The 25,047-nt window shown below is 37.9% G+C and overlaps 1 long non-coding RNA gene across 3 annotated transcripts in view; it reads left to right on the top strand.

Moving 5' to 3' along the window:
* The first annotated feature begins 1,623 nt into the window (after positions 1 to 1,623).
* Positions 1,624 to 25,047, top strand: part of LOC102081862 (uncharacterized) — a 96,826-nt gene continuing 73,402 nt past the window's right edge. For 2 of the 3 annotated variants that reach the window (XR_003220697.1, XR_002062991.2), the window contains exons 1-3: positions 1,624 to 1,744; positions 2,859 to 2,939; positions 20,574 to 20,667. This is a non-coding gene — a long non-coding RNA (uncharacterized LOC102081862). Of the gene's footprint in view, positions 1,745 to 2,858; positions 2,940 to 19,172; positions 19,267 to 20,573; positions 20,668 to 25,047 lie in introns of all 3 variants that reach the window. The other variant, XR_003220698.1, reaches the window with a different exon arrangement.

The raw sequence follows: 25,047 nt of genomic DNA, 5'->3' as shown, positions 1-25,047 counted from the left end.
ATTCATAATTTTTTTAGCCTGCTGCTGTTTACTCTGGATGTAACTCAAAGGAAGCTCCTCTTTCCCTAGAATGTGTTTCTGCTCCTGAGGTGGTGATAAAACACCTTATTCTAAGGGTTGGTGAATACTCACTGTCCCTGGTGTGGGTGCTGATACCGATAGCTGCAAGCCCAAAACTAAAGGAAACTCCATATATACAGTTTACTTGCACCCCCCCATTTTCTGTACAACCAAGTGGATAAAAAAATAAAGAAATAAAAAAAATCTCACAAGTGTGGTGGATAAATATATAATTGTTTGTTCAAGTGTGTTTTGCACAGTATGAGACCTTCCGATTGCTGCACCAAGTAGAATGCACTGCAGGCAGTCTCTTGAGGGAAGGTCTCATTTTCTGCCTCCTGCCGTGAAATATTCAGTCCGGCCTGAAATAATATGGGACTCGTTTCAAGGCTTAGCACTTTTCAAATATGCTGGCAATAATGGACAGGGCATCAAATGAAGCACAGCCTCTCACAGAAAGGGGAAAGAAGGTTTTGAATCCACAGCCAGGGTTTCACATAACACCATAGACAGCTGAAGTGCTCTCTACATATACAGTGTAGTGATTAATTATTGGGGGGGGGTGAGCCTATAATTTCTAGTCAACACAGGAAATTCGGTCAGTTAGTAGCAGTATTATTTGGTTTTCAAATATAAACACTGTAAATGTATATTGCAGTTTTATTTTTAAATGCCAGCCCAGCTTCAAATTATATTTCCATATTTCTCTTCTGCTTTTTGCATATCATCAAGGAATCTGAATTTCATTCGGCCTTAAAAAGAAAAAGGAGCAAAATCAAGGGTGCGCCATAAATGCACAGAAATGGAGTGCGGAAGAATGTTATAGGAGGGGGCGCTTTAGTGAAAGGATTCAAGAATTTAACAATCCCACATCCTCTCAGCTTGTCCTTCATCTCTAATAATCAAGCTTGGCCACAGAATATCCCTCTGGATGGGAAAAAAACATGTTCCCTGTCCGCCTCTCACTCATCTTTAGACTGCCAGTCTTGGGTCTTTTCTCTTGAAGTCTTCTGTCACATTTATGACTTCAAACACTAAGCACAGCCTTTTTTTTAAACTGACTGCCATGTCTTTAAAGCTGGATATCTTTTTTGCACTACATTAGCATGAGATGAAGGGGACTGTGTCTGATGCAAAGGGAGCCCTGAGAAGGCTAGACCACAGACACTGTGAACTGTTATTTGTTACCGTACACCATACACCAAAGGCCACCTAAACAAGCTCTACCTAGTTTCAGCTCAGGTGAAGGCTAAAATGTAGGTCCATAGTATTCCCAATACTCTTGTGCAATGTAAGACAGAAAGCAACGCTTGCATTTGTTATGCATAGCTTATGTGTCTGTATGTAGGTCCAACTATTACTTATTATTAATTGTCTTCAATAGAAGTATTAAAGAAGGTTTTGCTATCTATCTATCTATGTATGGTTTAAAAACTGGAGAAGCACTTTGTATCGTTCACGCACAGCAGACTGCAGTGACTGAGACCCCACGGTGAAGCTGGAGCTCTTGAAACCGGAGCGTCCACTGAGTGGCGCCGCAGCCCGCAACTTCCACAACACAGGCAGGCAGCCTGCTCTTCCCCCCCGCTACACGCTGCGGGCTAATCCGCTCACTCACTCCGTGTTGGGTTACAGTGACAAGGGCCCTGTCTGAACCACGACTTTTAGAAAGATAATATTACAGGTAGGTGCAAGCCACGGACCGTGTCACTATCGATAGACAAATTAAGCATTGAAAAACAAGACCATGACCCAGAAATTCTCGCTTTAATCGGGTCACCGTGCTCGTTTTCATCACTGAGTGATAATGGCACCTCTCACTGTCCTTACCATTTGAAGTCCCCTAACCGCAACCTGTAGCTTTTGGGGCAGAGAAAATTGTCCAGCTGGACGCCTTGTATTGGTGCCTTTGTGTGTGTTTTGAGCCATTCCTGCCTGCTGATAGCTTTATTTTTTTATTATTTTTTTTTCTCATCAAGTTGAAGGTCGGTCCCTTCTATCTAATAAGCTGCAGTAAGGAGAACAGCTATAATCAAGGATGTAGCCTCTAATGTAACTTGAATGAAAATAGATGCGTTTAAAGAAATTCGAATAAACCCGTTGTCGGCTAATGTAACCAGCTTGTTTGCAGGCAGTTTTCCTCTCACTATATAAACTCATAGTTACTGCTGTTGAGGTGCAGGAATATTCGACTTATTTGAGTCAAATTTAAAGTTGCGCTGGAACAAGGTTAAATTTTTGCGCTTGCGTCTTTGTGTTTTTTTGTGTTTTTTGTTTTGTTTTTTTTACATTGGAAACAACTTGGAAAAGTCAGGTGCTGAAATCCTGGGATGCAAGCTGAAATCTCCCTCTGAAATAGGCCGAACAGAAAGTCTAGCTCCTACAGGGTTTTGTTCAGGGTTTCACGGAGAAAGCCCAATGCAAAGTGGGCCTACAGCCAACTGGGATGAATTCTAGGGTGGAACCTAAACAGATGGGAAATGGTATAAAGGTGAATACCAGGTCAATCTGAGCTTCACTGATAATGCTGTGGGCACTGCTCGTAGCAGTGTTTTAAAAGTTGACTTAAGAAAACAGATTGTATGGTCAGAATAAACTCTTAAGACCATATTGGAGCATTTTTTTCCAGGCTTCTTTTGTCTAGATTGCCACAGGCGGAAGCAGCAGACACCAAATGGTCAAAAAATTGTTATCATTATGTTTGTCTGGAAAATCAGCAGAATGGGGGTGTTGATTTCCAGCGGGTGGGTTTTCCTTTGTCCCTTTTTTGTTCTAACCCAGATTTTCATATTTAACAGGCTCACAGCTGATCCATCCTTCAGCACAAAACAGAGACAGTGAAGGTTAAAGCACTCTGCATGCATGGGACCATACTGCAGGTAATTAATATGTCAGCTCAATGAGGAGCTTCGTCAATACATCTATCACCATATGAACTTCTGACTGGAGTAGCTCATATGGCATGCCGCATAGAGCACAGACTGGGAGTACATTTGTCCATTAGTAAACACTTCATAGAGTGTGTTGTGACTGGGGAGGTAGCGCGGCTCCTCTCTGTCCAGTTGCAGTCATTTTCGCCTGTCACCTCCTCATCGCTGTAAAAACACTTGCTGTGGCTTGGTAGATTAACAGAGAGCCCCCTAATGGAGTAATTACACTGAGCCAAACATCTATTTTTCACCTGTGCTCTGCCATTATTCTCTGTCCCCTATCCACTCCATTGGAAGTCACTTACTCTCCTTACAATGAGTTATCATTGACTGCCATTTAGACGTTCTGGAGCAATTTGTCTTACTGAGGCCACGCGCTAGCCTCATTGCAAAGAACAATCATTCTCCCTCCAATATATAAAACATTCATGGGAAAAAAGGAAGAGAAAATGCCCCACAAACAGATAGTAGAGAGTGGCTAATAGATACTATAAAGGTGACAGACAAGGAAAATAATGTAGGCGATTACTGGAGCAGCACCACCAGTACAAAAGCTTCAGGGACTCTACCACTGGAAAAAAAAATCCTTTACGAGACAAATGTGTTAAATCGGTAGTATGCCAGATATTGGCGGTGGTAATTGTTCTTGGTGAGAACAAAGTATAAGTCCCAAACTAAATTCAATTTCTAAACATTTACCATTATAATGTTATCTTTCACTTACTGCCATATTTAGTTTGTGTTCTTCAATGGGGTTATGAATGTAATATTTACTGTAAAATTATGAAATTTCCTTTTTTGTTTATGTATCTTTGACTGACTGGCTGTTATTAACTTTAAGGAACTAGATGTTGTCCCATTAGTTTTTCTTTTTTCTTATGCAGTATTATAAAAACAAACCTTTTTTCCTCTGTAGGTCACTGTCTCCTACACAATAAAAGTGTGATTATAGTCCAAAATAAAGTGAATAATGTAGAAAATGTTAAGCTCAGTATGGAAGCCAGAGTAACTATAGTTGCTATAGCACAAACTGCTCATGGATAATGCACCTCTGAGTCAGATTGACACAGCTCTTACAAAGACAAGCATTTATTTTAGACACTGGGCTTCACTGTTGGGCACAATCCAACTCACATCCCACTCAGCTTCACTAGAAAGGGTTAATGGTGTTCTTAACTCGGTGTTTTGTTAGATTAGTCTCTCCCACTGCTTAACACAATGACAAATAACCATTATTCTTTTTCTTGCACTGATAATCAGGACAACTTAAACATTTCTTACTAGCAGAAGTGAAACCATTAATCCTCAGTGATACTGCTGATAAGTGGTGACTTTGGAGTAATGGCCCTGTCACCTTAGAAAAAAGAGAGAAAATTTGAACAATTAAAACAAGATGCCTATTACATTTTGTGCATCCCATCTATTTGTGTCATCAGGAGGCATCAGCCAGTGCTAATAGATTAAATAATAAAATGAAATTTTGTTCATTATTATAAAGGAAGATATCTTTCATGCTGAAAAATAATGTTTGAATGCAGTAATTGGCTTTTTCAGGGTGGAGTAAATAGAAAATATAGCAGTAAGTTTGTCTTTTTCTATTGTCTATATTGGCTATATTGCTTGGGTCAGCTTAAAAAATGAAACAATGAAGATTCCTGTTGAGAAAGCGTTAACCTTTCCTGACTTAAACCCAGGATGTAAAGTTATATGATATTCAACACAATCTTCAAAACTATTTACCTTTGTTTGCGTTTCATGCATATTAATAATAAATGAAATGTGTTTTTTCTTTATATCATGGGCATTATTAGTCAATTAATCTCTAAATGTTATTTTCAAGTTATAATGCCCCAAACTGATTAGTTTAGCTTCACTATTATGATAGTTATACTGTTTTTTTGTCTTATACTAAATTAAACCTCTGGTTTGCACTGTTTGTTAGGAAAAAAACAAAATTTGTTGCTTAATTTTGGGCTCTACAGCGTTTTAGACCAAAGCATTTGATGAAATCATTTGATAGCAACATAATCAAAGAAGCAAATTATTTAAGGTAAGTTGGAAAATTAATGAAAACCAAATTTATAGCATTGTTATGTGGCGTTACATACCAAACAGTGACTTAATCCTCAGCTAGGGTAGAAAACAATGAGGCAAAGATTCATTTGTAGACACTAATCTTTTTTTTTTAAATCTTTGCCTGCAGTACTCTGGGTGTAACAAACCATAACTGCGCCTCTCTCAGATGTGCAACATATGTTGTGGCTTATACTGCAGTTGTATGTTCCTAAGTTGGAGTAGTATAAAGTCTATATGAAAGTACTAGACACTACATCATTCACTATGGACCTTTTGAAAACATTCGTAATGGACTGTGAAACACAGTGATAACTGTTTAAATATGAGCTAACCACCAGTGCCATAAGGAAATATTCAAAGACTTACATAGGCTAATTGAAATTCTCACAATGCAATTATCTTCTCCATCATATATTCCATTTGCCAATATGGTTTTCTCCCAGACTAATCTGTTGTTGTTGTTGATACCCAGAGGTGTTGCACTGAAGGATGCTAATAATCACATAAAATTACGTTTTCTTTTTTTTATTAAGTGCAGTTTGACATTATATGCATTTCTTTTTTCATTTAACAACTTCAGATATCTTACATATAATATATATTCCCTTCATGACATTCTTTTCCTTAAATTAAGAAAAAAGACATCAATTTCACTGTACATTTGTTGATACTATATTGTTAGCCTCATTGACAGTTTCGTGATAACCGACACAGTCACATTCTCTTGGGTGTAATTGATTTAATATTAGAATAATATGAAAACATGCCTGCTTAATTGCTCAGGGCTGTTCAAGATGGGAAAATCTGTTCAAGTTTGAGTTTCAGTCATTTTTATTCTTGTTTATTTCATTAAGTACACTGGCATTCACTGAGAGTCAAAGTAGAACTAATTAGCCAGTTGAATATTTGTGAGTTAGCCCATACCACCCTTAAAACAGATGGGGAAGAAAAATCTGCTTACCACCTGATTAATCTTTATGTGTAATTAGTTTTATATATAAAGAAAGAAATCTTGTCTAAAATCATATCTAAAAGTGATGATTGATAATAAAAGTGAAATATAAAACATCTAAACAAATATACTAGGTTCAACAGCATCCCTTGCATCTTTCCTGTTTGAAAATATAGCAGCTTTGGAAGCCATTATAGAACCTGTTTTGAAAATCTACCTACCATTACATACAAAACTTGTATTTTCATACTTCTTAATGTCTTTTTATTATATAATAATATTTGTGACATATCCAGCACATATTTTGTACCTTCGTATTCAACAAGCCAAACTCATGATTCTTTGCTACCAGCACAGTTCCATGCACTCGATACTTAGTATTTCTATAGCGGTAGCTATGTTTTGATCAAAGGGGTTCAGGGGCCTGAGTTTCAAATCCCCCAAAGCCCATTTTGGCTACTCTTTGTTTAGCCCATTGGCACTCTGACCCCATGCTTCTCAGACTTTGAACTCAAAGCTTGGAAAAGCCGTATCGCTTCTTTAAACACATTATCAGTGGGCTAGGTTTTAAGAATATCACTAATCATCTTAAGGTTTTAGTGCAGTGTAGCAGTATAGTTAAGAGACGGGATCCATTTACTGGCATGGGCACTGTAAGGAATTTCCAATGAAATCCATGATAACGTAATGGCAGCAAGTGGTTTGTAAGTTTATGTATTCAGATTAAAGTAGCAGTGTGGGTGCAATTTTGTGGAAAATACAGCATATGAATATCATGGGGCATGACTGTATCTGCTTAGCATCTTCCAAGTAGCATCTTAACACATGGTGCCCAGCATTTTTTTCTTCTTAATTTCACTTACTTTCCTCTGAAATGGATCCAGTAGCCTTCAAAGTACAACACTAGAACTTTGCCCTTATCCAAATCACATAGAGTGTTTTCTTGCATATTTCCCATTTCATCTTCCATCTCCAAAACTAAAAAAATCAGTGTACTGAAACCAGATTCACTAATGCAAAAACAGTCATTAAGACAAAATTTAACATTTAGCATACTTTGTGTAACAGGTTAATATCGCTTCCTACACATCAGAGAACTTGGCTTGGATTTTAATGCCAGGCCAAGTTTGAAGTTTAATATTTTTTGTATAACTGTCAAGAATTTGACATGGACCTTTTGAAAGGGTATCCTTCACATATTTAGATAATATACTGCAAGCTAATTGACCTATTTTTTAAATCTAATTTGTGAATTTAGAGTTTACTTTTTATCTCTGGATGTAGAGTATAACGTTTTCCTCTCAGCAGTCTAAATTTTATATTTTCTTTTGACTAAAAATGTATTTTTCTACTTCTATTAACTGTTCCATAACTTTTTAAAAAATGACAATGGGGAGGTTTGTTTTGAATTTTTTTTTATTTACAAATCAACTATAATTTTAGCATTTCTCTGGTCATTTTTCTAGTGTGTCATCTACTCATAATAACAGTTTTTAGTGTCTATATTCATTTTTTTTTTTTAAATTTCCTTTTAACCTAAAGTGGGACCATACTATGCTTTTTCAAAAGTCTAGCGACATGTTACATTTCTAGTTTTTACCAGTTGTCCTAGGTTAATGCAAAGCCTTGTTTTAACCCTCTCCTGTTTGCCATGTTAACTATTTCTTTCTGCAGTTGTGGGTGTTGTCTGAGTCTTGATTAAAATGTCAGCAGCTTGAGTATCTCGGCATGGATTTAACAATTAGGAGAGCATCATTCTGAAGACAACTTTGTATGCTAGCACAGGGCTTGTCACTAAACAGTATATATGGAAAGTGTGTAAAGTGCGAATAGTCCCCTAAGATGGTGCCTTCAAACTGGATTTTATTGTGATAGCCAGCAGGCACGAGTTGCTGCATAAAGTCAAATAGCCATACTTTGTTCGTGATAATAGTCGCAAGAAGTCAGTGAGAAAATGAAAATAACCATCAATTTATTTGTGACCTCAGTAAACAGTTTTCTGAGGTGTTTTCATTATATGTGAATATTTGAATTATGCTTCCATTCCCACTCGTCATGCCTGGCTGCAAAGGACCAACCAAAATGACAAACCTGAAGTTTCAGGGTTTTTTTGCAATTTGTATCATCAGACAAGCAACCCACTGCACTTATGGTGTCACAGCTTCACTAATCTAACAGGAATGTAAATAAAGAACAGCACACAAAACTGAATTGTACAGATGGTGGAAAAAACATGAAGAATTTAGCATGACAGACTAGGCATAACAGTGTATAAACCCGGCTCAATCCCGAAATGTCTCTGACAAGCCCACATGGGAAACAACAGTATAAAGTCTACACTTCCTGCAACCCTTCCTAGTAATTAAAAGCCTTGCCATTTGAGTTAAAATGTTTTGTCTTAATTCACTGTTATACTGAAGCAAAGTAAAAACAGAATTATTGTTTGCTGTGTAGTTGTATCTAATACGATTGGTTAGGGGTATGTGAATATATCATGTTAAAGAAATGTCATGTGATTTGTCTGTGAAGGTTCTCAGGTCATGTGATTTGAAAAAAAGGCAGATTAAAACAAAACTAGATATAGTAATTTTGAGATACTCTCTTAAACTTTTAAATTTCATATCACAGGCTTGATTATCCTACATTTACATCCACTCACATTATTTTTTTCACTGAAACAGATGATGGTCTTTGTGCACTTAAAAAAAAATGCGTACATGAACGTACGATTACATGCAAGTCTCTCTTGGCCCTTTCACTCGACTCACACCTCTTGAGTCTCAACAGGCCCTATGATTAAGATTTGGCACCTTGAATTACATTGTCTTCATCTAGAAATATTTCAACTGCATTTCTGCTGCTCTAAAGGGAGCTGAAGATAAAGGAGAAGAAGGTAAAAACACATCCTGTTGTGTGAATCCTAGAGAAGGCCTTGAACCCTGCCATTCATCCCTTTCACTTCATCAGCTGAGTCTAATTGCCAGAGAGGACAGGATACCCAGGACCCAATTGTTCTTTATCCTCTTTGGAGCCTCTGAGGCATGAAAAGCGAAAGGCCTGCTTTTGATCTTTTTTTTTGTTAGTTTTTTTCTGTCATCCCCTACTATCCTTTCCCTTAGAATGAGACACTCCTTTCACACTGTGCCCCCTTCTTCATCCACGCAAAATAATTATCAAGCTCTGCTTCATCAAATAATGGTGGATATTGGAGGTCATGATTGGGAGGGCCAGAGGTCTGCAGGGTGGCCCTACGATGTGGTGAAGCGTCCATCTAATCTTAGAGGCAGGATCCTTAACTGTGGCTACCTTTATATACCTTGACCCTCGGTTTTCGTTTGTCTGTCCTAATGAGACCCTCTCATGCAGCCAGTGCTATAGAGGTCTTGCAATGGCAGGGTTGGGAGGCCAAAGTACAATGAGACGTAGGGCTGGGCTGAGACAAGGGCACATCTGTGCTATCTTATTAAGCCTTGGAAAAGAGCTCATGCGTTTCAACGGCCCATGGGCTCTGAGAGCAGATCTATTGACACCTACTTGTCCTCTGCGGTTAACACCTTTCTGTGACGAAGGAGGCACACCCAAGTTTTTGTTAGAAGCAGTTGCTGGCATAGCATTTAGTATGGCAAATTATTTAACAGGCTTTGGACGACCGTATGTATAGATGAAAGATGAAAAAAAGCAATTTAGCAATAATAAGACAACCCTTCGATCTAGAGAAATGACAAAGATGTAAGAGCCAAATTTTGCAAAAAGAAATAGTTTTCATAGCTGAAAATTGTGGATGCCAAAATATGTCTGAATACACAATTTTGCTTGTTTGTTTGTTAATTCAGAAGCATATTTAAAATATTTGTATTTGTTACTTAAGGACTAGTTGCTATCCATGTCCTAAGCATTTGTAGAAATCTTGCAGAAATTTGACAGAATAAAATGCTTACTAAAAGTCTAGCTGAAAAAAAAATCATATCTTGACGTACTTTGTGAAAAAAACAATAACAAAAAAAAATAATGGGACATAGGATAACAACCCTAACGATCTGTCTACATTGCAAAAGGGACAGCAGGATATACTATAAGTAGACAAATGACAAACAAAAACACAAGTAGGCAAACAAAAACCTTTAAGCAATCATGTTAAGCATGCCTAACATCTGAGCACTGTGTGAGAACAAAGCAGGGCTCCTGTCAGTGCATCGATCCACTCCTGAAGGCACACATCCATAGCTCTCTGATTGCTCCCTGCCTCTTGCGTCTATCTCTCTCCCCCGCGCCTCTAACTCTCTGCTCTGGCTCCTTTCTGAGAGTGGGCTTATTGATCTAGCCTACTTCGTTGGAGTTAACTCACTGATAAAGCCTGACCAAGGGCTTCCAATGGCCTAAAAGAGTTTGGAGAGCTGGCGAGAAAGGTCATCGGAAAGAAAAGTCTTTATATTAACAAAAATATTTTGTCCTCATGTTCATTCAAGTTGGTTTATTAACTGTACAGACTCAGGTTTTTCCAGTTGTAATGAATTCTTGTCTTCCTATGTTGACGAGGCTTTTAATTGTTGGCAGCTTAACAAAAAGATAAAATGAAACAGTATAGTTACTCATCTTAAGCCATTAACCCTTATTAGATTTGATTAACCTTTCGTATTATAGTTCTTATGGAAGAGTTAGGGTTACTGATTTGAAAAGTGTTATAATGCCAAGTAGACTGGTTAGAATCTTAAAATTTAGCATGATTTGGGGATCTTGAACTTGATAAAGTTATTTATTTTTAAAACATGTTTTAGTTGAGTTGGTAGTAGGAAATCAAATAAATATATAGTATGAATAGAAACCATAATTATTTGGTTCACCTGCTTACTATTTACATTTCATCCATGACTGTACTGATGCGATTGCATTATGTATGCATCTAATCAAGTGGTTAAATCTACCTTCTGAATGCACTGTACTGACTCTTGCAATGGTTTTGGCATCGTTGTGCAAGGCATTTGTCATTCTCTCGTTCCAGATAACTCACACACATCATACAACAGGACTTTTACAGTGAATATATTGAGCAGATTTCACACTGTAGTAAATCAGTAGCTTCAGTGATTCATTCATTCATTTGTAAGTGCAGCTGAAGTAGTTTGGCACAATGCAGGAGTTACACTCCTTATGTAAAAAAAGAACTTGGATCTATAAAGGACTGTGTTTGCTATAATAAAGTAGAGGAATGCTATTGTAATTCAGCTTTGGTCAGTGACCAGACCAGGCTGGTAAAAATAGCATTTGCAGATGAGTTATTGAGGCTTTTCATTTTAATCAGTGGTTTATTCTACTATAAGCCACCTCTGGTATGATTCACTAGAAATGAGGAAATAATTCATGATAAAATAAAGATTTAGAAATATTCTTACAACTATTTTTAAGTGTATTGCAGTCCTCAAAATAATAAAAAATTGTCTACAATTTTCTCCAGAAAGCTTACACAATGATCTCAAAAATCAGTGTTTCTTAAAAAATGTGACTCATGTTTTGTGTGTCAGTATGTGTAATCGTGTCTCCAGAGTGTGATTACATTGTATGTCAGTTTGTGTATATTTTTGCAAGTGTGTTGTGCTGTCATGTTTGTGGCATTCCATGTGGGAGGGTCTGTTGATAAGTAAGCCATCTGTAGTGTTCTGCCGAACGACATGTTGTAAAGCGCGATTTGAGAGTGTGGAGAGACTTGACTTGACAAATCTTGGCACATAATGAGACAGAAGGGAGTAAAGGCAGAAGTCTGTCCAGAGATAAACAATTAGATTTGTCCCTGAGGTAAAGGCCATGCAATGCAAGGACTCTCAGACTAACAAAATCAATATGGCTTCCAGTAAGAACACTCAGGGGGTAGAGTGATGAAGAGGTTATCATTCATTTCTCAGATTAGGACACACATACAGAATGAAGAACAGTCTCGCTTTAAAAATCAATATGATCACTGGCATGAAAGCTGCTTGTCAGTGATGGATAGATTTGAAAGTATGCATCTGCTATTCAACTGTCTGTCAGATATAGTCGGTGTAATGAGACGTGATAACATAGATCAACAGGGGATACTGAACTGAGCTAGTCAAGCCAGTTTTCGTCAGCAGCCAATTGTGAGAGGCTCTTAAAGGAGACAGCACTGGGGAATCATATTTTCACACCCCCATATAAAACCATAATGGAGCATGAGCCAAAGACGGAATGGGCAGTCCCTTCACATTGCATCCCCTCTTAGGCCCTGCCCAGACTTGCAGGTCTAATCTAACATCTCACCACTGTTCCCAGCAGGGCTCACAAGGGTAGCACTGCCAGGGCAAGGAGGGTTGGACTGTTAGAGGAAGGGTGTCCCATGTTGCGCATGGACTGGCTTTAAAAACGACAACAAAAAGAGACAATGAATGGTTTTGGGGTGGGAGTGGGGGCAACCGCAACTTGTGTGCAACTGCTGTTAGACAGGGAAGTCTCCTCAGAGACGCTGAGTCGCTGACCATAAAGGTGTGAGTCTGCGCCGCGGCCAGCCTGTCACCTCATCTCCATGGAAACAGTGACGTGGTACCCCAGTGGGCTTGTTTCTGCTGTGGCCTGGAGGAGCAAGATCACTTGGGGATGTAGCCTGGCCCTCACCTGGGCTTCGGGGGGCCGGGAGGCATAGCTTTGATGACCTTCAACAACCTGCCAGTCTGTCATCGCGGTCTGGGGAATAACGTGAAAAAAAAAAATCAGCTAGGGATTTGTGTAAAGACATTGTTCACTGGGCCATTTTAGCTTTGGATGAGGTTCTTTGTTCCAATGGGAATCAAAGCTAGTGAAGTATACTTTTCACGCCATTTCTTTCCCCTGTATTACGTTTGCCATAAGATTTTATATAAGATTTTTATATATGAAAATTTAATAAACTTAAATTCTTGGCGATTTATGATTAAACATTTTGATTGAAAATTCAATTCAATTTTTTATATTTAAACTGCAATATAAAACAAATTCCAATAGAATGCACGTCTGGACACAGTACAACCAAACAGTTTAGTCTGCAACATTTTTATTATACGAAATCTATCATCATCAAAATACTAGGGCACTCTCAAAATGTAATAGATAAATCAGTTTTTCTTAGTGGAGATGGAGCTTTAACTTCACTGTTGATTAAAAATGCTGATCTTATTATTTATATATTAACTGTTTAAAAAGTGAATTCTAGAATCTATTGATATTGTTGATTATTTGTTTTCTTAGACCAGAAAACTCAATAATACACTAATTTCCATGAAAATTCAAACAAAAGAAACCCCACACACATTGTCCACATTCACAATTGAAAAGCTGGATTTTGTAACTTTAGGCATTATTTATTTAAAAATGAATGATATGATAAACCAGTTTTTATATGTGTTGCAAAATTTATATATAATTGTCTTTTAAATTGATCATTGCTTTTTAACTTTTGCCACTCTATTTAAGAAATATATTTTGGTTCCTTTTTGTGGTTTATAGAATAAAACATCACAAAAGAGGAATGCATAATAGAGAAACTTGCTATCTTCTTCTGTTTCAGGGATGTGTACACCACAGTAGTAAAAAAAATTCAGCATGATTAGATACATAATCAGGAACATCAGAGTAATTTCAGTGTAGTGTTATAGACTATTGTTGGTATCACTGTGATAAATTATTGCCAAATGGAATCTCAAATCTTCTTCATTTGAGTGTAAAGCAGCGCCATCCAAACCATTCCCTGGAGACACTTGTGTTGTATTATCTGACAAACCAGTACAGGAGATTCTGTGGAAAAATCTGTGCTTTCTTCCTTTCAGCCAAAAAGAAAGAGGGTTTTGAATGGAGTGGTGATTCTTTATGCAGAGCTGAGACGCGACACCTACCAGACGGTGAGAGATGGCAAGCCCTAATAATACAGAGCTGTACAATGGTTCTGACAGGCGAGCAATAAAGCAATCAGGGTCCCAGGCATTCCAAATCTCTTTACCGCCCACCCTCTAACAGACTGAGAGATGGGCGGATGACCTGTGAGCTGTCAATCATGGGGGATACCTGCTGGAGCCTGATCAGGGAGAACTGAGGGCACCAGTCCATCAGATCTGTTTTCACACTCCAGACACTAACATTGCAAGCATAACCACAGACACAAAAAAGCTGCACCGCCTCGCTCTTAATTAGGAGATGTGTGTGTGCGTGTGTTGTTTGGGGGTGGACTTGTTTGGTTTAAATGGGTATGGGAGTGTCTTAGATATAGGGGGGATAGTAAGTGGAATCCCAGTGAGACAGAAAATAACCTTTTCCCTTGATTTAGGAATCAGGCATTGATCTGTCATGCTGTTTTGTACAAGTAAGAGCTCTCTCAGCATTGCTTCTCTGTGTGTATATGCAGTGTGTGTATGCATGTGTGTTATCGGGGGGGTGGGGGGCTTGTTCATTAGCTATCTGTAGCCCATTCCAGCAAATAGATCACCATAATTCTGTGGTTAGTTAATGGCTTTCTGGTGTTTCCTCTAGAGTCTTCCTGTCTGAGGGCTGACTGCTAAAACTCCTCCACGTTTTTTTTTCTCTTTTTTCCAAGTGGGGAGTCTTGTGTTCTGCTGCCTAACTCAGAAAATTGGCTTCAGCCAGTGGCCAAGTCTGCGAGCAGTCTGGCCACATGGATTCACATTAGAGAAGTAAAAGCAACATCACAAAAAACATGCTGATCTGACATACTGTCTCTCTGACTGGAATCATATTGGATCTCCACATTGAAAACCTGTCAGTAAAAGGATATTTTCTCACAATAAGAGTTTATTTTTCATTGTTCTCTTTCTCCCTGGAAGACTTTGAATTTTAAATTTAACAAATTTAACAAGTTCGACATTAAATACATAAAAGTGAGACGTTATATGAATTTGGTCTTATTTATAGTTTTTGTTTATTGTCTTTCCTTGGATGGAACTAATTGCAATACTTTTTTCAGATTCAGTATAAATCACTGACACTCCATCAGGCATTAGTATAAAATGGTCTGAAAATACTTGTCAAACTATTTGGAAGAATGTTTAATCATAAAATGGGTCGATGGCAACATTAACATGAAATGTTATTTATTTGGAGGAGAAACCAGAGCTCCCAAAGAAAACCCACAAAAACTTTTGAAATCCACACATGTCAGCATCTGGGCTGTCATCAAGTATTAATAAATCTGTAAATGCTTTGACAGGTCACAATTGCATCTTGATTGATTTTGTTTTTTGTAAACTTTTTCCCTAGAAGAGCATTTTTAGACTTTTGTGTCCTGCGCTTGTGTAGTGTGGGTTTGACTTTGAAAAGCAATGCCAAATTCTATATTTCAAGCGATGCCTTTTTCTTTTGATGTTTGCCAAAAAAACTTAAATCAAATGAAATTGATTTAATTTGAATGTAAGCCACAGAAAATCATCATCTAATTTAATGGCTCACTTCATTATTAGTTTGTTTTAGCTAGGTTTGTTATGGCTGCCCATATAGACTGATAGCATATTGATCCCAGTGTCTTCATTGATTTTGGTTATAGGTCCAATTCTTTATTGATTGATTTATTTATTCTTGGTCATTTTTCTGTTTGAAAAATACAAACCTACACATGTTTTCAGTGTCAGCATGACTATTGTATTACCTGAAGTCAGAACACTGTGAAGAAACAGAAAAACAAAACGAAACATATAATTCATTCAGATTTCCAAACGCTGTTTGCAGGTTCCAAGTGCTGTTTGAAGAACCTGCCGGTATTTATTTAGAAATGTATACACAATTTGTTACTGCTTTTTAGCTAAAACTGGATCTTGAGTCCCATCTATTGTTATCCCCACCCAAGGACTGGTGATTGCTAAGAAAGGCATTATGTTTTTGGGCTCTGTCCATCCCATTTGTGTGAATGCAATATCCCAGGAATGCTTGGGATAATGAAATGAGGAAATCTCTTTAAATTTGGCCACAAGTGTCCAAGGGCTCAAGGATGAACTGATTAGAATTTAATCATAAATTGTCTACTAGAAAAAAAAAGAGTGATGAATGGAAATAATAAAATATTCTATCCAAAAGACCAGAGGCCATCCAAAAAAGAGACCAGTCACAACAGAGTCGGTAACATCTTTCACATTTGGGTGGTTATTTAATTTATAACAATAGTACTAGGTGTCTACCTTGAAGCTTTATTGATTGTGGATATCTTATAAAATATAAAACATATGATGTATTTTAGAATTTTGTGTTTCTTTATAAAGAACAACGACTTCATGTACAGCTTTGTTGGCCAGGCAAACACATAAATGGAAGGTTTTTTGTTTTTGTTTTACTCAGCAAATAGACACACTGCTATATACAGACACACATATACATTACATATGCAGATGCATTATATGTACAGAAACACAAAATAGAAGCATACAACCCCAAGCAAATAATTGTTTGCTCTGCACATACTTAATTGTTTCCTCTTTTGACTTTCCTTTACTTCATATCAACTATACTCGGCTGTTTCTGCCAGCAAGTCTACATAAAGCAACTGTGCATTATGCGTTCAAAGAAAAATATCATGAATCACGTTTTTAATTGTCCATGCTAGGTAAATGGGCCTAGGTCTAGTATTTAGAAGGCTATAATAAAATACTGCATAGAATAAGTGTTGTATTATATGTTGCCAAAATAAGGAGTGCAATGTCAGTGATCTTGTTTTAATTCTACAAACTCATTAATTACTACTGATTTAATTCCACATCAAATCATTTTCTGACTGAAGATTTCAAGGTTGCTGATGTCAGCATCACCACAGCTGGCTGTGACAGCTGTGATGCCACTGACATTATACATTTACATCACTGCCACACAAAATCCACTGAAGTCTGAAAAGCCTAATTTGTAAAAGTGAAGGTTGCTAGTTAAGTTCATCAGTTGTTGAGAACCAAGATGGCTGTAATAGGAGTTGTCTTCTTGCTTTTGCTTGTTGACAGATTGCCTTTTGATTTGTCTTTAGCTAACTTTAGGTGTGAAGTTACTTTGAGATACAAAGCTGATTTCCTGGTTATGAATGCAATATATCTGGTTAAGCTAATATCCTGTGGGACTGGTGGCGGCTAACCAACCGGACGCAGTGGTGGTAGACAAACAGAAGAAAACGGGCGTAGTGATAGATGTAGTGATTCTGAATGACAGCAACATCAGGAAAGAACACGGGAAGCTTGAGAAGTACCAAGGCCTCAGAGAAACGCTCAAGAAGATGTGGAGGGTGAAGGTAACAGTGGTCCAAGTGGTAATTGGAGCAGATCCCAGGAACAACATCAGAGATCAAGGTCCAGAAGAGTGCAGTCTGTTACAATAAATGCAGGCAGTTTGTGCTATGGTAACGTTACTGCAAGACTCGCTTTCAGTGTTACTCATATGTCCAGTAGGTTGTGTAACCTGTTATACATGGTACCTTGAGAGCCTGGACCTTCCTTGGAGCATGTCGTTGGGAAAAGAATGAGTGAAAATATGTTGATTCTAGACAACTACTGTACCTTTGTCCAGAGCAAAAGTACAGCATTCTGCAAAAGACTCAAGACACCTCTCATTTCTTTAAGTGGTCTTAAACAATTTGTCTCCAGGCTTTCTGGGGCTTTCTTTCAAAGTTTTCCTTTGTACATTGGCTGCTTTTTCACTAATTTTCAGTCTAGTCATGTAGTGTGACCATTTTTAGAGGAATGTTTTTCATTCATTTAACATTGGCCTATGAATCATCAAACCATGAAAAAGCACCTCACTCATGGATGAATATGTTTGGTGTCTGCACACAACAGGCAACTTAGCAAAGAGCCAGTTTCAAACTGTACTTTATCTTTAGTTACTTTGATTACCTAAAAAGATTTGTTTCAATTTCTTTAGTTCAATCTATGAAAAATGCCAGTGGTAACACAGTTTGACAGGCATAAAATATTTTTGCCCAACAAGTGGTTCCCCCAAAATTGACAGTGTGTACTGTAAGTAGAAAACTGGCAAAAACTAGAAACTCTGGACAAAAGAAGCGGTGGCAGGACTAAAGACTGCCTAAAGCAGATGAACAGTACCTGAAAGTCATATCTTTAATAAATGAAGCCTTGTCAGAAAGGGTCTTAGTGAAATGATGACTGTCAAGAAGTTATTTTAAAGTAAGTAAAACAGGGAGAAGTGTGCCAAATAACACAAGACATTGATGGAAAATGGGTAGCATGAGGTCTTAGAGAGTGATGAAACTACATTTCTCCCGGCCTCCTTTGTAAAACTTTTTTATGAAAACACAGTTGAGTCACTGTCATAGTTTGGGGCTGCATTTCAGCCAATGGTGTTGGGGATCTTGTCAAAACTGATTGATTAATGAACACAGAAAAGTATCGTGTGATTTTTCCCCCCATGTAACACCATCTGGAAAGGGTTGATTTGCAGCAACTTTATTTTACAGCTTAACAATGATCTCAAACATTCTGCCAGTGCAGTAAAAACATATCTGGATTTGAAAAAGAAACACAAACAAACAATACCAGTTATGGATTGGCCTCCTTTAAGACTACTGAAAGAAATGACAAGAAAGCTTACCTAAAGAGGCAACACTGAAAACTCTGTCAGACTCTACTTACCTTCTTAACTCATTAATGTTGCTTACACGCTTCTGTTCCTCTGCAGAGAGCTGCTGTTTAATACAAACTGTTAAAGAATTAAGAGTAGACACTAACTTCAGCTACTGCACTGAAAAGATGATAGATATCCATTTTTGGGAAACTGCGGGTAACAAACATATGCTGAAGCAATGAAAGATTGAGGAAGACAAATGCATTACATGTTTATCACTTTTGTGCATGTCACATTGTTGCTATGAAATGCATTGGTGCATATAAATACCAGATCATATTAACATTATATCCTATGTGAACAGTTGACCTAAAAAATTCTGCCTGCATTGTATCTCAGCCATTTTTGACAGTGGATGATTAGTTGTGCAGAAGTCTGTACTTAAAATGTCCCAAAGGTTTGCTTTCAGTTCTCCTTCACCTCCTTCTGTCTGGGAAACTACATGACTTCTAAAGTCTGATGTCCAAGTTTACCATGCAAAGAAAGGCTGGTCTTTTTCCTTCCAGTTTTCTGATGTCATCCTGTTCTGAGAACCTGTATTTGATCTTCTGCAGCTGGCAGACCAGCTGATATGCATTTTATATGCCAGTGAAAAGGAGACTTTACTGGACCATTTACCATCTGACATCACGCTGAAGTCTGGTTGAGGTACATCTGTCCATTGACAGCAATGTTTAAAAGCACAGCAAGTTTTTCACATTTTTAAGTCATGCTATATAACTAAACTTATATGTCTGCATATAATGATTTTACCTGATCTCCAGACTTTCTTTAGTTTACTGCCAATTTATATGGTTATTTTTAAAAATACAGTGATTGCTACTTTATTGCTAAGTGATTCTGCATATTTTTCTAGGGTTTCACAAAATGTTCTTTGTTAAATGTTGGAATGCATTCCAATATGTAGAGGGGTTGAACAATTAATGATAACTTTGTAATGAATTATAATTGTACCCAAGTCAACTACTCTGATTAAAGGCTCTAGTGAGCCAACATGGACAAAGCAGAGAAAAAAAGACAAAAAAACAAAACCAGTAAATATCTGGGGGAAAAAAAAAGTAGTTTATGAACTGGTCCTGGCTGTTCTCTTGATATAGGTCATTGTCATCATTTTTCCATTTCTTAAGTTCAGCGTGAACACACAGCAAAACAAATAAACTTGAATGAGTTTCCCAACAACAGCATCTCTTTATTGGCAGCTGATACATGAATAAGAGGTTGTCTTGGCTGGAAAAAAAAAAAGGAAGTGCTGAGGCGTTGCTGGACCTCCAGACCTTTTTGACCAGTGGCGTGTCATCCCTCACTTTGTCATGTTTAAGTAAAACCAATGCCCATTTAAAGCAGCATCCATCAGTGTTAGTTGAGAACAATGACAGATTGCCTTTCTGCTACAATCAAAGCATCTGGATCTGTTCTCTACTCCCCCTCTTTTATTTATGGTAAACAGCCTGAATAACAGCTGGGCAATGGGATTTTACAAGTTAATCAATTGTTTGTTTGGAGCCACTGCGATGCCCCATATCCAACCATCTGCGAGTTAATGTTAATTTACCATGCTAATTTTTCCAGAGGCAACTGCATATCTATTGATTACTTCTTAAAAGATTTGTCTACACTTAGCATTATGAAATACTTAATTTAGAAAATTGCACTTTTTAAGTATCTACATTGCAAGTGTGAGTATGTTTAATTTTGTTTCTAAGATATCAATTTTTAAGCCATCGGCGCAACTAAAAACACAGGAAAGAGAATCCATCTGGTGCTAATAAACTTATACAAATGGTCCAGAACAACCACAGAAGTACAAAAGCATCCCATCCACATTTTAAACAGCACTGGGATGTCCTGAGGGTCATGTTAAGTTTCACTCACTGGTGGTGCATGCAGGTATGCACTGTTTATCCTGGACACTGTGAATCCTGTTGAAGTGAAGCTGTCTTTGTCTCTCCTCCCAGGTATTTATGCCTTTGGCAGGGTCTTGGTCTTTTGTTTCGCCCTGCTCCTCTTCAGCTCCACAAGGCGGCCCATGTGAACACAGGCCCCTCAAAGGTCAGTCATGAGTATCCCCTAACATGTATTCACATTATTGGTCTTGTACAAAGTAGTCATATTAACACAATTAATAATAAAAAATAACTTTTTAATTTCTAATAATTTATTTAAGTTTTACAATATTGTATTTTAAAAATATTTTGAAATACAAAAAATAAAAAGCACAGATAGCGTGAACATGTTTAGGATCCTGTTTATTTAGTGTAAACCATTTTGGTTTTAAATGTGCTACAGACATAAAATTTGCTTACTTATTTAGCTTTTTACTCACCAGAACAACATCAGCACAACAGAAGAAGAATGTAGAAACATAAGCATCCAGTTCCTTCCATGTGCAACCGTTGCTAAGAAATATTGTTTAGGATAGCAGACAATGATGATCGCAAACACAGTCGTGCTGTAGAAAACTCATACATAAACAATTGAAAAGCAAAACCTTAACTTAAATTTAACAGTATTATTTTATTTGACCATGTTGTCTTGGCAGCCTTGAGCCAATGTTCGGATAGGGCACCATTTACAACTGTGCTGTGAGCACTTGTATTCACCTTTCCTGTTTTCCGGCTGCAGCACAGAATCCACACGCTACTTTATTTATAATCCAGCCAACCTCAATGTGTAACTCTTGCCCCATACTCTTGCTCGCATCACACAGTGAGGTCACTTCCCTCTGCACCTCCAACACTGCTCTTGCATTCCAACATGGCTCTAGGACAGCAGCCCAGCAAAGCTCTATACTCCTCAAATCACAAAGAGGCCCAGATCAGAGCAATGCTGGATGTGAGCCAGAATCCAGGCCCTCACAGCCCAGGCAGCTGGGGGCAGCCTATAATAAGTGGGAGACAATGAGAACTAGCACACCTCCCACGCTTTGCATGTGGATGTCGACTCGGAATTGAAATTAAATGGTTTTATAGGTTTTCCATAGGCCACCCTAATTACGAAAAGATATAAAAACCACTAGCGGGTTTAGCAAATGTATAGTTTAACACTGTTATTATAAGAGATTATTTATAGTACAATTTAAGAAAATATGCGTTATTCATTTCTCTATACTGAGTTTTAAAAGGGCAAAATTGAGGGCATTGATTAAAAACAATACACATAAAGACAAAAAAAAGTTTGTTTTTTTTTTAACTTTTTTTTTTAATTCCAAGGGCATTTTTAGTATTTTATGCATCAGACTTGCTTTACTGTAAAACCTGGCAGCTGAATATTTTCTATTCTCCAGCATTTATATGGGCGTGTGTGTTTTTTTTTTCCACATGGGAAACTAGACATATTAAAGGTATTCTGTTTTAATGAATAATAATGAACAGTTCACTGTGATGTAGATGCTGGTGGTGCTTTAATGGTCCCTTGTAGCCTCTTAAGCCTTTGGTGATAAATCTTACGCAGGCTCACTCGTATAACTAAAACCCAAACCTCATTCAACTTCACATCCATCAGTGTTTGGCTCAAAGCGATGACAAAGCACTTTCAATTACACCAGTAACTGACTCTGGAAACAGTTCATAGCAGGGTCCAGCCTCGAAGACTAGGGGGAAAACACAAGGGGGAGGGCAGAATGGCTGGTAGGGCATCCGTTTGACTCGCTCCCAAATAATAAAAAGGGTTGTGTGACTTGGGGACACAAGGGATGCCGCCAGCATTGGGAACCCAAGGACAATTCACCTATTTTGTGTGCTGTCACCCCTGTAGTCTGATTTATGGTCGGGACATCCTTCCTATGACCCATTCTTCCATCAGCTTGGTGCTATAAGGATACTCTGGTGATTAAAGGCTGAAGTATCAAAGCGTCCTCAGTCAGGGCCCTTGTCTAGTACCAGAGGGGCCTTGCGCTGCTGAATGGGGAGCGTGGCGATTGGGAGGGAGAGCGTTGCAGCAGCAGAGGAGTGCCATTCTTAACCCAGAGCACCAGAGGATAGAAGAGCCTTTTGAGAATCCATCAACTGTAAATGCTTCATTCCATAATGTTGGTGTTTTCTTTTCCATTTTTCCATCCCAATTTGTAATTATATTATGTCGAGTGTGTGCTCTCTAAAAGTTAACATGGCACTGTTTAATTGGAGTGATTTTACTCATAATTGCATGATCCTCTCTACCACTTTTGGCTTCCACTTTGTTTGAATAAGCAGGCTAATTTCAGAATCCATCCTCAAAATTAATCAGTATAGCATACTTAATATTGAAGTTCACAAATGAAATAATTGAGAAAATGTAAATCTGCTTTGAATAATGGGAGCCTTAATCGTCAACAAAAACAGTATCCTAAACAATGACAGCACCACTCCGGGATAAGGCATCAACAGATAAGTGATGCTAATTTCTCTCTTTCTCTCTTTAAAATGCCTTTATTACATAAATAAAAACAGAGTCTGATTCTCCAGAGTGCCTGATCTTTTTAAAGCACCTCTGACTCCAACCCCCCTGATGAAAGGCCCACACTAACATCAGGAGTCCAGAGCCTTTACTCTCTAACTTCAGGCAATTATGACACAGAGGAGATCTTTGCCTTCTGCACTCCAAAAGAAGAAGAAAAAAGGCATCCCTTTTTTCTAAGCTTAGTTGTAAAAATAAGCTTGCTCTCCTCAATTGCAGTCACCCCGTGCCCTTTGCAATAGCAGCAAGGATGTATCGGAACAAGCCATGGGGCAAAACAAATCACTTGTGATTTACAGAATTATAAAGATTTTAATAGCTGCAATGTTTCTCTCTCAGATTGGTCTTTATTTCCAGGAGTCAAAGTTTCCTGGGTGCCGCAGGCTTTTGAAAAGCAGTAATTGGCCAACAGAGAGACTTAGGATCTCCCTGAGTGATTGAGGGTATTTGTTGCTATGAACTTGAGGCTATCACTCTAAAGATCACAGGTTCAGGTTCTTAGAGACTGCAACTTGTCAAGCGCAATTCATTTTGCAGCTGTGGAAGTCAGGATACTTTTCCGCGCAGTTTTGTTTAAAGTTTTAACCTTTCTCTGGAACTTGATGGGGGTTCTCTTGCTGATTAGTAATGTTTGCAAATAATTCAGAGTAAAAATATGGTCCTTGGGTTTGTGACCTAAAGACCTTTCTGAATTAAAGCAGAGTAGCTATTATAAGGAGAAAAATGAGTATAATTCTGTTGTGTACGAAAAGAGCATCCTGAAGGAACAAAAGACAGATTTTTGAAGTATAATTAAAAATCGTTTTTTATTTTATTTTTTGTTACACTGTAAATGAAGCAGCCCACCAGTTTTACCATAATTATACACTACATACAGTTGAATTTAAAAGCCATGCATAACTACATACATAACTAAACAAGGAAACTAACGCTGTCGCATAAAATAAATACAGAATTAGGCAAAATTGACAACTATTAAAAATTCAACAATTTAGAAAATATATCAAAATATATTTAAAAAAATACTGTTTTCATCATATAGAGATTACATAGAGATTTACACACTTTTTAAATCAGTTAATCTAATTCATTGGAGAAATGTATTTGTTACTCTTTTTAGATAAACCGATAAATGATACCTCACACATCTGCAGAACAATCCCTTAATGTTGTTCTGTTAGGAAAACAAGTCTGGCAGTAGCTTAGCTATATTAAGGAAAACCACCAGGGAGGCATAATCGAGTTTGACTCTCTACCGGTGGTCTCCTTGTTAGTGTTGCGAGTGTCAGAACTGACAGTGCAGGTAGCTCAAATGCCACTTAAGGTTTTAGCTTCAGTGGCTTTTGGAAAGAAATGACCGTGACCTGTGTAGCTTGAGCCCACATCCCACACCCTTTCTGCCTGACAGCCGCTCAATGGCAAGTGTCTGCCAGCATGCCGAGGGGAACGCTGCCAAGCAGCCGGAGATAGAGATGATTACCACATCCCTCTCTCCCTCTCAGCCTGTTCACTGAAAACTGATACCTACTAACAAACTGCTGTCAACATGTTAGTGAGGCAGAGAGAGTGAGAGCAGTAGTATGTGAAGACAGAGAAAAAAAAGGGGAGAAAAAGAGATGTGTGGGAGAGTCAATGTGAGGAGTCCAAACAAGTTAGGATTAATGACATTGAAACAAGTTTTTTTTTTTTCACTCTTTCAGAGCTAACACTGTTGTGGCAGACTTGAAGAATGCAATCAACACCATAAAGAAAAGTTGGGTTCGGTAGGCATTTACCTACAGGGTGATGATCAAATGATGAATGTCAGACAGTGTAGTCGTAAGGTCACAATTTGTCAGGCTGCTGTGCTCATCATACAAATGCAGTCATAAATTCAAAGTTAGGAGAAATTATTTCTCATGTAAAACTTTTACCTTTTTTTTTTTACTACTCTAACAATTATAATTTCAACACAATGAATACTACATTGTCATCGAGTTTCTGTGGTGTTGTGCA

The sequence above is a fragment of the Oreochromis niloticus genome, linkage group LG7, assembly GCF_001858045.2.
Source record: "Oreochromis niloticus isolate F11D_XX linkage group LG7, O_niloticus_UMD_NMBU, whole genome shotgun sequence".
NCBI lineage: Eukaryota > Metazoa > Chordata > Actinopteri > Cichliformes > Cichlidae > Oreochromis > Oreochromis niloticus.
This window is presented reverse-complemented; position numbering and strand designations above follow the sequence as displayed.